Source organism: Diuraphis noxia, unplaced genomic scaffold (genome assembly GCF_037042655.1).
Source record: "Diuraphis noxia isolate RWA-SAM2 unplaced genomic scaffold, SU_Dnox_SAM2 contig0001, whole genome shotgun sequence".
Lineage (NCBI taxonomy): Eukaryota > Metazoa > Arthropoda > Insecta > Hemiptera > Aphididae > Diuraphis > Diuraphis noxia.
The window spans coordinates 31602346-31615551 of NW_028301711.1; the positions used below are offsets into that span (position 1 = coordinate 31602346).

General features: G+C 28.9%; 1 long non-coding RNA gene across 1 annotated transcript; it reads left to right on the forward strand.

Moving 5' to 3' along the window:
• Positions 1–1096: 1096 nt before the first annotated feature.
• LOC149060556 (uncharacterized) lies at positions 1097–4834 on the forward strand. Its single transcript, XR_016190246.1, has 3 exons — positions 1097–1228; positions 1345–1495; positions 4267–4834. It is a non-coding gene; the product is annotated as an uncharacterized LOC149060556 (long non-coding RNA).
• Positions 4835–13206: the final 8372 nt, after the last annotated feature.

A 13206-nucleotide genomic window follows, 5' to 3' on the forward strand; every position in this document is an offset into this window, starting at 1 on the left:
AATTATATTAAAATAATGATTAGGTAGTAAATCTAACTTTGCGAGCGTTCTAAATTGTTGGTTTTCTATAAACGTATTTTAATACAACTCAATAAACTATATAATAGTATAATCCCATATACAATAATTATTTATATGCAGTATAACAAAAAAAAATTAATAAATAATATTTGTATTAAAGATATTATTATCTTAAAATAACAATGGTACTGTATAACTGCAGTATAAATGGCACGCAAAAGGTGCCGACCGCAAATGTCCCGGAACCAGTGGTAACAGTGGTAACTATAATGGACAGGCGTGCACAGGATATATTATAACTCATATAAATATATAACTATATAAGCAGGTATTTTAAATTTATGCAAAGAAACCTAGAAACCTACAAGTAAATACGCAGCTATCAATATAATTTAAATATTTCATGTATCTCCCCATAATTTGAATTGGACATATTAATAAAATAGCATTACTTGTAGATGATCGTGACGTTTATAAGAACGTATACTTATACATAAAAACTAGAATCTATATGCATATTTTTTCTTAACTTTGAATAAGTATTTTAACTAACTACCTTTTGGTTTGTAATATTCGTATACTATTGATATAAACACAAAAATGAATTTCATTCCCTCATTATAGGTTTTAGGTTTCAGTTGGATATATTAACAAAATAAATTTCATATTTTACAATAATAGATTACGTACATAAATAAACCTAACTACCTACTTATAAGTTATAGTAGGTATTATTGGTATTAAGATTAATAAATATATACGTGTATTACAGTGACGTGCAGATCCCTTTTTTCATGTGGGGCAAAGCTAATTTTTTTATACCCACCAACCACCTAAAACTAAGAGTTACAACTTACAAATAAAATATGTTTTATTAAGGGTCTCTATATAGTTATATGAAAAGACAATATTTATTAAATAAAAAAACCCCACATCACCCACCCCACTTTCAAGTGGGGCCTAGGCCCCATTTGTGTCTTGTCTGCACGCCACCGCGTTTATATATATATATATATATATAAACGTTCATACGTATATGTTAAATATGTAAATAAAATAGAATATTACAGTATATATATAAATAATATGTTTATCTTACTATGTGTATCTAGTATCTACACGAAGACAGAATACTGTATTATACGATACAAATATACAATAGTCAATATTTGACAGCTATTTTAAAAGATCCACTACATCTACCAAGGTACATAAATAAAAGTATCCCTATAAAAAAAGGGTAGCCAACAAAACAGAACGTCCGCAATTAAATTTTGTGTACACACCTCAATACAATGATTAACGAACGGTAATTCATTTTAGGCGTGACTAAACATTTAACATCGGGATACCAGAATAAAATGTTTACTGTTTATTCAATTCGAGTATATACACGAAAGTCGACGGGTCTATATTACACAAGTGGTGTTTACCTAAAAACAACAGTCTGGTACAAATTACAACTCAAAATCCAGTAAGTATATTCACGGTACCTACATAATATGTATATATTGCACAGCTATTAAAATACTAGGATAATCTGATGATAAAAATAACAGTATAATGTTCTTATTTTGGTTTGCATGGTTTAATAAATTAAAACAGTTATAGCGACAATCCCTATTTTTTTACAACATTTTGTATTGCATAAACTTCACCCTTACTTTTAGTCCTACCCAAGTTAACAGACGGAAAAAAATTATTTCTAAAAATGTATAATATACCGTTTATTGTATTTTTTCTCTAAAAATATAAATAAAAGTGTCCATTTTTTTATTCGAAATTCTAAAAATTGTAATTGGTACATGGTTCAGTATGCAATGATTATTATTGAATTCAAATCTAATACAATATAATAACTTCTCCAATCAACGAAAGAACAAGGTAAGTCAACTACAATTCAACTATTCAGGAGTGCTACCTACTCCCCTGGATTTTTTTCAGATACTAAGTTATTTTCCCACAAGGATTGACTAAATTACATAGCTTATAGGTACAAAGGTACATCTTTAAATTTTATAACTTTTAATTAATAAATAGAATGGACTTACAATCCTACCAAAATAATAGTAATCTCAAACTCTGCTCATCCATATTCAACATATAGTGATTCTATAAACCAACCAAAAACATCCAATAAAACTCCTATTTCTCAAATGAGTTACCTTAAAGTCAGAATTATCGCCGAAAGATAAGAACATATACTTGTTTTTCGTCATCAAATATATACACAACACGAAGATGGCCAAAAATGTCTATAATTCACTATATTAATGAATGCAAATATTCACAATTCTAAATTTGTTTCACAGACGAACAAATTACAAGTTTAACCTTAAAATCTATAGGTCATAATTCCTCTTCGTGCCGAAGAGTTAATACAAAATGAAAATTATTCTTTTCTCAAATTCAGATAACAAAAAGGATATGTAATTATTCGTAATTATTCACAGAAAATAACTAATCGAACAAATTAAAAAATGTTAACCTTTTATTAGGCTAGTGACAGATATTTTTACAAATGATATCATCAATCAATATAGTTTTGCAACATATCCACTCACAATTTACTCCTCAAATCCTACAAGACCCAACACACAAAATAGCACATGAATCTCTGCATGCAATATATTCAATATAACATAAATAAACAGGAAAGATTACGTCAACCATTTTATTTAACAGTAAATTACTTACTCTCAAACTCATGAAGACGTTTTTCAGACAAATTGTACGAGCTCCTTGAAAATAATATAAAACACAAAGGTATTTGAAAATAAAAATGAAACTAACATACATTTTTAGCAACTAAAGCACATAATCAAAAATATTTATAAATTAGAGAATTCATTCAAACAATCCACGAATAACAAGAAACGACATTCTATTTACAACCCTGAAAGAAAATTAAATTTTCTCTTCTTACAACTCTAGCTAAAAACAACACGACTAGAATTACAAATAAACTATTCAAAGAATAGAAAACGAAGCTACTAAATAAAAAAATAGAGACTATAGAAACAATATTATCTCAAGCGCTAATAAAGTTTAAAATTAAATCAAATGAATACGATTTAATAAAAGCAAAGTTTTATACTAGTGTAAAAAATTATTGATTAAAATGTAAAACCAAATAGTGCAATTTTAACAAAAGAAAAGTATGAAAATTATGATAGTCGTGGAAAAAATGAAAATATAAAAAGAATCACTATTGATTAGAAAAACATTAAGATATTGTAAAATAAACAGCATTGAAAAATTAACACTTTCTGTAAGTAATCAAAATGAAAATGTTAAATTACTGGTTATGATTGATGATATTTTTAATTATTTACATGAAATTCATACTTCTAAGTCTTTTTGGACATTCAGGTTGAGTTGTTGGGATCAAAGTATATTATTAGGTATATGAAATAAATAAAAACTATAAAAATATTACTCAATCTGATGTTAAGCGATGCTTTGATTTGTAAATACCTTACCAACAAAAAAAAGTAAAAACCAGGGGTGTTTGAAGATTTTAATAGTTGTTGCAAAATGCACTTGATTGATTTTCAATCTCAGCCCGACGCAGCTAGTGTACAAATTTGTTTTGGTTTATTGGGACCATCTGACTAAATTTTGTATTTTAAGACCTTTGAAATTTTAAAAAACTGAACAGATTGTGTATACACTTCGAGTATTTTTTTGTTTATTTGGTGCTCCATCAGCACTATATTTAGAATTTAGATAAAGACCGAGAATTTTATAATGAAATTGTAAATTCTTTGAAAGATATGTTGCCCAAATTAACAATTGTCCATGGCAATCTATACAATATATAGGTTATAGGTACAACATAGCCAATCTTAGGGAAATGCGGAAAGAGCAAACCAGGATATTGAAAATATATTGACTACATGGGTGCAAAGCAATAACCCCAACAAATGGAGTGAATAAATTCAGTTCATTAGTTCATACAATTAATAAAAAACGAAGCTTTACATTCTGGAATTAAATGTAGTCCATATGAAGCGATGTTTGGTGTGTACCAAAAACTGGAATATCTCCGAGTCTTCTACCTAAATAGATTTTACGTAAAAATAAATCAAAATAAGAAATAATAAGAAAATAAAATAAGTAATCAGCAAACTATTAAATCAGGGAAAAGGCGGAAATCCGATTGAATATTATGATAATGTGTCTTTAAAATTGTATTATTGTAATTGATTTATTTTAAATACAAATTTAATTAATATTTTATAGGATGACGTTATTGACGTAGATCATTCAATATAATTATTGACACAGAAAAAGATACAGTTCATTTACCTAAATATTGCTATGATATGTCAATCATGTAGCTTAACTCAGCGGTCGCCAACTTGAAGTCCACGAAAAAATTTAGGTGGTCCGCTGAAAAATTTGAACGTTATTTGCAATATTATTTTATTAACCTTCCAGCGAAGTATTTTTTTTTTTATATTAATTTGTTATAAAAATTATGAATGAATGGTATTTATGTAAAAAAATATTTTGAGCTTAAAGTGGTGTGTAGAATTTAGAGTATGTTTTTAGTGGTCCGCAAGGTCCAAAAGGTTAGCGACCGTTGACTTAGCCATAGGCTAAATAAGTGCCAATATTGTAATTATAAATAATTAAATGTTGTAAGGAGTAGAAAAGCTAAAGGAAATTTGTCAAAATAGGCAAAAAGAAGAAGGCAATTGACTTTCAATGAACACATATTTTTTGTCAAAATTATTATTATATAGGTATTATAAGATTATACTAATTTTTATTCAACTATTGTATTAGGAAACCTTAACTCTCAACATATTCATGAATGCATATTTTATTAGTATTGTAAGACTAAATTAATTTTAATTCGATTAATTTAATGTGTTATAACACTTGCAAATTGCCAATTGTTTTATTTTATTATTTTTTCACACAGTTGTAGATAATAATGTTAATAAAATAACTACTGGCCGAAAAAGGGGCCACCCGCTGTAATATATTATATATTAGATAAAGCATAAAATAACAATCTTATTTTTTGATTTTCATTCCTGAAAATGAAAAACTTTTCAATTTTATTACGTTTGTTTTATATAAACTCATTATAGCCAAAAAAAATACAATACAAAGCTTACTAGGATAAATCATTCAAATATAGTTAGATATGTATATGATTTTTCTGAAATTTTTTATTCAACTTCCTGTAATAAATATTACAGAAATATATAAAAAATACCTTTAAAAAGTATTTGAGTAGGTTGTATTTAAAATACTATTAAAAAAAAGAATTTAAAATTAAAAACAAAGCATATTCAAAGCTTGAATTCGTAAATGATTGTGTCTCAGAACTTAATAACCTGCAGTCTGCCGGAAAGTCAAATTAAATTGTTATGAGCATTTGAATTATAACATTGGATATCCACTCGATTTCTCTTGTACTAATATTCTAATTATTTTATTCTTATTCAAAAACGAATAACTGTAGAAACTTGACTGGTTTTTACACCATATATATTTTATCAATTTCTATAAACTAGATAAAAATTTTCAAAATATTTCAACAAATTTTAATTTATTTTTAAACATTTGAAATTTTCAGTTTTTTTAGTTTTTTATTTTATGAATATCGATAACATTTTATTCATTGAGTCAAAAAACTTGAAAATTTAATACAAGGTTTCCCGAAAGTGTATATAATATATCAGTTGAAAAGTATTAAAAATACATAGGTACGTTTTTTTTTTTTATATATTCATTTAAAGTTCAAAATCTTGACAAAATGTATTTAATTGAATATTTGCAAATTCTTTACTTGTTAAAAATTTATAAAACATTTAAATTGAATACCTAAGTATTAACAATGTAAAACATGGTTCCACGTAGTTTTAAGTAGTTAATTCTGCTGCGAAAAAATCTAAAACACAGTTTCTTTTTATAGTTATTTTAAGTTCAAATTTGGATGAAATGATATATTAAATAATCAAGAATAGCAATTTTAGTTATATTGTTGTAATTTAAAAATATTATTTGTGGGTACTTAAATTTCTAGAATATACCTACGTTATATTCTTATATTAATAGTTAAGCTTGTTAATGTTTTATATTAATACTTTATAATCAATTGTATATATCTTCTACGAATGACTGAGTCAGGTACATAATTAATCTGATTTAATTAATTTGGAATTTATTTTATAGAAACCTATATTTTTTTTTCTAATAAGAACAATATTATTAATATAGTATAACATATCCTAGTATAGACTGACAAACGGTCTCCACACTCAAAATCGTTTTTCGTATATAGGTACAATGATGTTATATCATTGAATTCAAATTGAATATCATCCATAACAGTAACCCTGAACCCACTTATTGTAAATTATACTGTACAGCAAAGGGACATCCACTTGTCTGTTTTTTTTTTACAGTACTTTTGAAAACTACTGGGAATTTCAAAATTTGACCTCTTCAATGCACCGACTAAATTCACTTTTCAACCGGGGAAAAGCTACTGAAGTGGAAAACGAAGCCTTATTTCGACAACTTATCGTATACATAGGTCCAAAATAATAGCACACAACATTGTAAAATCAGTAGGTACATTCATTGCTCCGATCAGAATCTAAAATTATTTTAAGACGCGTTCAAATGTGTTAGTCGGCGGTTCTTAATCTGTGATCAACCATCCAAGGCCCACCCAGGGATTTACGACGCTATCGTCTTCCTATAGTTATAGGTACTAGGTACTATTAAAGGTAATAGGTATACCTATCATTGGGCGATTGCAAACTCTCCCGATTTTAATGGCATGTAAACTTTTCCGATGGTAAACTCTCCCGAGTTTTGTCCAATACTACCTGACGGAAAATGTAAACTCTTCCGGGTCTAGTTCAGTACTACATGAAGAGAACATGGGGTATTATTCGTTTTACACAGTTAGAATTGGTTGAGCCATTAAAGTCGATATCGTTTTAAATATTTAAATGACAAATACAGGTTAACACAAGAACAAGATAAATACATATTAAATACGGTAATATAATTCATAATAAAAATAATAATCACAATCTCTGCAGTGTAGCCAATTCATAGAGTAGCAATAACATTTAAAATAACTCGGGAGAGTTTGCACATTTCTTTCAGGTAAACATAATATTTACCCGGGAGAGTTTACTAGTTTTAAAATCGGAAGAGATTACCATACAATCTGGAGAGTTTACCACCGCCCCTATCATTATTGTATGAGTCTATTGTCCATTATTCGTATTACTTATGTTATTATTATATCCATCGTATAGATCAGGGATGGGCAACTCAAAGTTACTATAGGGCCAATTTTTAGAAATTTAAAATATAGCGGGCCAGAGCATAGAAAGCAAACTATATTGTGACATTTATACATTTAACAATGTTCAATACCAGAGAACAATTATGATATCGATAAGATAGAGTATACACTATACTAGACATTATAGATTATAGAGTATAGACGATAAAGTTTAAAATTGTATACCTATACCTAATGCAATTTGAAAATGTAGCGCGGGCCAGATAAAAAAGCCTCGCGGGCCGCCAGTTGCCCACCCCTGGTATAGATACAAGATTGAAGATACAACATACTGTAGATAGGTACTTACCTAGTAAATATGTAGGTATGTATCTACTATCTTCATGAAATGTATACGTATCTTTTACAGTTTTACACATCGTGTAATTACTATAGAAAATGATGTTGTTTAGATAACTTTTAATAATATGAAATAAGATACTAAATAAACACATTGTGCAACTAAATTTATAAATTGGACATCTATAATGATTTTTTTATTTTTATTATTATATAGTATTACGAGTACAAAAACAATATTAATAATATTGATTATAATATAGCCATATAGTCATGGGTTTTATATTTATATTAAATGATAATATATGACTCAATATATATCCGTATATTATAGTTAGGTAACATGCAACATAATGTGCAGATTTATTTATTCATTCATTTATTTACTATTTATAATAATATACGAACTTTGAATACGTGATTATTAACATAGCACGTGATTATAATGTATAGTGTAATTAAAAATGCCTATAACATTAACTAAGAGAGAAAAATAAAGATTTTTGACCTAAATTTACAATTTAAAATATACGAAATTCGAGGACCACTAATAATAGTCAAATACACATTTGTTGCTTACAGTTGTCAGTTGTTAGATGATTGGCAGAGAAATTCATGATATGTGTATTGGAAAAAAATCAATTTTTGGCTTTATTGCCACTCATCGGAATTTAAGATTTGAGATTTTTTAAGCTTCAATATTACACTTTATAGCCTTTAGTTAAATCAATCTTAGAATAAAGGTTACCTACCTATCAACTTGGATTCCTAATTCTAAAACTGACTAAAACCGTTATCTTTAACTAGTATCCTTTAAATTTAATATGAATGTTGATCACCTTCATTTAACACAAATACTATCTCTCTAAACATTCCTTACTCAAGCTTTCAGACGTTAACTAGCGGATATTCTTTTTATTTTTAGATTTATTAGTTTTAAATCCATTTATCTATTAAACAGTATCTTTTTCAATCACCGAAATCCGGGCTTGAATATACCTATCCAGATATCATAAATTTGATGTTGTGAATTAGGTTCTTTTATTATTATTAAGTAAATAATTATATATTCATATCTATTACATATTATTATTTTCATACTGTACATGTTTTGAACAAAACACATCAAAGTAAAATAAATCCATTAATTAATTTATTTTTTCTCCGTTTATAGAATCTAAATTTAACAATTAGATTATGGTTTAAAGATAATTAAAGGTTTCCAAGCAAGTATTTTTAACAACTAATTTCTAATAGATAAGCGATAAGCTAATTATTAAAGTGAATTGATAGCAATTCACCTAGCTAATTACTATAGATGAGTCATGATAATGAACATTTATCAATGAATTAAATCTCAATATTAATTTTATGATGGTGTAACGTTGTGTGTATCAATGATAATATGGTTATGATTATTCATTCAATTCCTAATATAATTCCTATAGGAGCACATTTGATAAAAAAATATTATGATATCTTGGGTATATTACAATAGTATCCTGTTTAACTACATTAATAATCTAATTAGAGAGCAATAATTGAGATCAAAACAAATAAGAGAGCAGTGAAGTATTTTCGGGATGGTTGGGTTATTAGGTTAGGTTATATGACAAATGATTGAAATTTCTTTTGATAAATCATAATATATGGTTGAAAGAATTCAATTTAGAGTCTAATGTTACTCTAAGACTCAAGAGCTTTAAAATTTTGCGTTAACTACAGAGTTGTTCCTGATATAGAATAATAGAAATTAATTGGAGATTTTTTATTAGGGTGTAGTGCTTGAATTTCAATTTTTCAATAATTAGACCAAGGCAATTATTTGCAGACCATTTCTCGATGTTATCAATAGCGCTCTATAAATTAATTGCGTCCAGATTTGTTTTTATGACATTTAAATAATTTTGCAGATGGGAATATAATGTTTTTAACCACTAAGACAAGATAATTATAATTGCATGTTATTGAGAACTTGATGAGAATAAAGCCAAATCGGTTATTGATTTTAATGATATTAATTTAAAGACATGTTTAGGAATGATTGATAATTTTAAAATTGGACGATATTGTTTGAGATCAAAGATGGATTACATTTTATACCTTTAATAAATTTAATTTAATATAAATTCACATTATTCATTAGTCATTGATTACTTTATAAAGCCACAAAATTATACACAGTCGTGTAAATTACAATATTTATAATATTATTATTAATAATAAGCCAAAAATAACTATTAATGAATTATAGAATCAACAATATCAAACTTTTATCATATTTCTTTATTTCACTTTTTAAAATAAAATTCTGTTGGACTACATATTTGATTGTACATTAATTGTACTTGCGAAATAAAAGATAAAAGATTTAAAACTTAGGTATGAATATTTTGATGTGACATAATAAGTATATAGAAGTTTTTTTAAAAGCAATATTTGACGGCAAATTTTGTTGTTTTGTGCTATAATTTCAGACGTGTAAAACCTATATGTGTGGAGTAAACATTAAATTGTTATAAAAATAGTTAAGTAATCGCCCAGTTACTGTAATGATAAGATGTTGATATCATAGTTACATTGTTTAAGGTTAGTTTATATATAAGATATACAGTTGTTATTATATAAGATACGCTCTCTTGTATACTTGTACGTATGTCACGATGGGCGTTATATTTAAAATAAATGGTTACTTGAATGAAGTTTAAGATTTACTTAATTAAAAACTAAATAAGTTTACAGTTACTGTAATACTACTATTTATAAAAAAAGGCTCATTTGTGACTAACAGACCAAAATTTTGTTCAGGATAACCAAATCATCTTAATTAGCAGTGCCTTATGCCTCTTGATATATTACTGGTAATTGGTACAGGTATATACTATATATATATACGCAGGTCCGAATTAATGGGAATCCCAGGTGTCACACGTCCTCGGGGAAAATACATTCAAAGGGTATTAAAATTAAATTAATGAATAAATAAATGATAAATATATATGTTTCAAATATTTTGTGGTACAAAATAGAAAAGACTATTTTGCATGGGACAACTTTACTCGCTCTATAGGGGAAGATGGTGGTAGCTTGCTCGTAGCCCTTCCTGCATACGTTAGTCCGCTGAGATCAGGGGCGCCCGCAGGAAATCAGCTCAGTGGGTGCAAATTGAAATGCATGTTCTATATTTTACATATATTTATATTATTATCTAAACATAACTCCAAATGTATAATAATATAAATCATAACTAATACAATGCATAGAAAAAAATTATAAAATTATTAATAATATTATATGAATTATGAATCAAATAATAATGATAAACGTCTGACATTTAGTCCAAAATGATTCATAACATCTTAGATAATTATTGGATTATAGAAAAAAAATCAGAAAAAAAAATTGAATATATTATAATATAATATAATAATTGTTTTGTTTATTAAAAAATGTCAGTGGGTGCAATGGCACCCACTGGCCCCTCTCTGCGGGCGCCCCTGGCTGAGATCCACGAGATCAAGCAAATAACTAACGTATCAATACCACCACTAGGCGCTGATGCCCAGCATTTCAAATCATCATCAGCAAACGGCAGTAATGTCAACCGAAAACGGTCTTTTTATGGACCACTTGAAGCTTAATGTTAGTGAAGATCTTAGGATCTGTCATTTCAGCATTCAAGGAATTTCTAAAGCGAAGTGTGAAATCCTATCGAAGATCGTGAACAAGGAAAGAATAGATTGCCTTGCAAGAAACACACACGAAAGATGACAATGACCTTCAAAAAAGAGGCTACATCGCAGGATATATAGTAATTGGAGCGATACACCACAAGCAGTATGGCATAGCTACGTATGTTAAAGAAAACATCGATGATACGATGGTAGTTCACAAAGTCAACTCAGGAAACATCCAAGTAATGTCCACGAAAATAGGTAGTATTACTGTAACGAACGTGTATAAACCTCCAAACAACAAAAAATGGGAGAGTAATCCAATGAAAATCTTTGAACACCCAGCCATATATGTTGGTGACTTTAACAGCCATAATATGGCGTGGGGCTATGAGGAAAATGATGAAAACGGAGATATATTATATGAATGGCTAGACACAATGAATCTGGAACTTGTCTTCAGTATACAGGACAAAGGAACTTTTCGATCAGCAAGGTGGCTGAAGGAGTACACGCCAGATCTGAGCATAATATCGAAACCTCCAAATGATAAAAAGCAAATGGCATCGCGCCAAATTCTCATTGATTTCCCTCACAGCCAGCATCGACCGGTGGTCTTAGAGTATGGTCTAAAAATACCAATAATTAGATCAATCCCAAAACCAAAATGGAATTTCAGGAAAGCCAACAGGACTGACTTCGCCAAGGAACTAGACTACCTAATACAATGGATCCCAGCAAAGGCAGTGTGTTATGAACGATTCGTGGGAGCGATAAAACTAGTAGCGAAAAAGCACATTCCTAGGGGTTTCAGGAAGCAGTTCATCCAAGCTGGGACCAAACGTGTAATGAACTATACGTGGAGTTTCAAAGGTCAAAAAATAATAACGTTGCGGATGAATTAATTAAAAACTTAAACTCAAAAAGAAAACAAAGATGACGTGAAAAGACAGAAAATCTAGACTTTAGTCACTCCAGTCATAAAGCATGGAGTCTAATAAATTAGGCTCCTCAAATAATACCACGAAAGGTCAGTAAGGCCAAATAGTGTAGCAGCCAGATAAAAAAGCGTTGGAAAACTTTTAGTAGACAAAGAGCATAAACGATTAATAAAAACAGAATTAAGAAACCACAGGAAAATGCTAATGCCGCATCCAACATTGGACGCTGCTTTCACACAAAACGATGTATGCAACGCAATAAAGAATACCAAAATAAACAAAGCTGCGGGCTTCGATGGGATATACTATGAGTTTTTTAAATTCGCAGGTTTGAGAACTCATAGCTGGCTAACTATGTTTTATAATGATATGATAGATACTGCAAAACTACCAAAACAATTTAAAAGAGCGAAGGTGATTGCGTTATTAAAACCCGGGAAAGACGGACACGAAGCCGTAGATTACCATCCTATATCATTACTGAGCGTTACATACAAGATCTTAGAAATAATGATATCAGAACGTATACAACCATATATCGAAGACGTGTTACCAATAGAGCAGGCGGGATTTAGGGAATACCGAGGTTGTGAGGAGCAAGTGCTAGCGCTCACAACCCTAATAAAGTCTGGATTCCAAAGGAAATTTAAAACTACTGTAGCGTTCATCGATTTGTCAGCGGCGTATGACACAGTATAGAGAGACGGTATTTTGAATAAGTTCGCCAAGGTCATCCCATGCAAGAAATTATTCACACTTCTAGATAGAATTCTCACGAACCGCCGCTTCAAAGTATTTCTGGGTAATAAGGAAAGCAATTGGCGCACAGTACTTAATGGTCTCCCTCAGGGTTCAGTACTTGCCCCGACTCTTTTTAACTTATATATACATGACCTACCTATTACGGGTGACCGTTCAAAATATCTCCGCAAAAATATCTCCA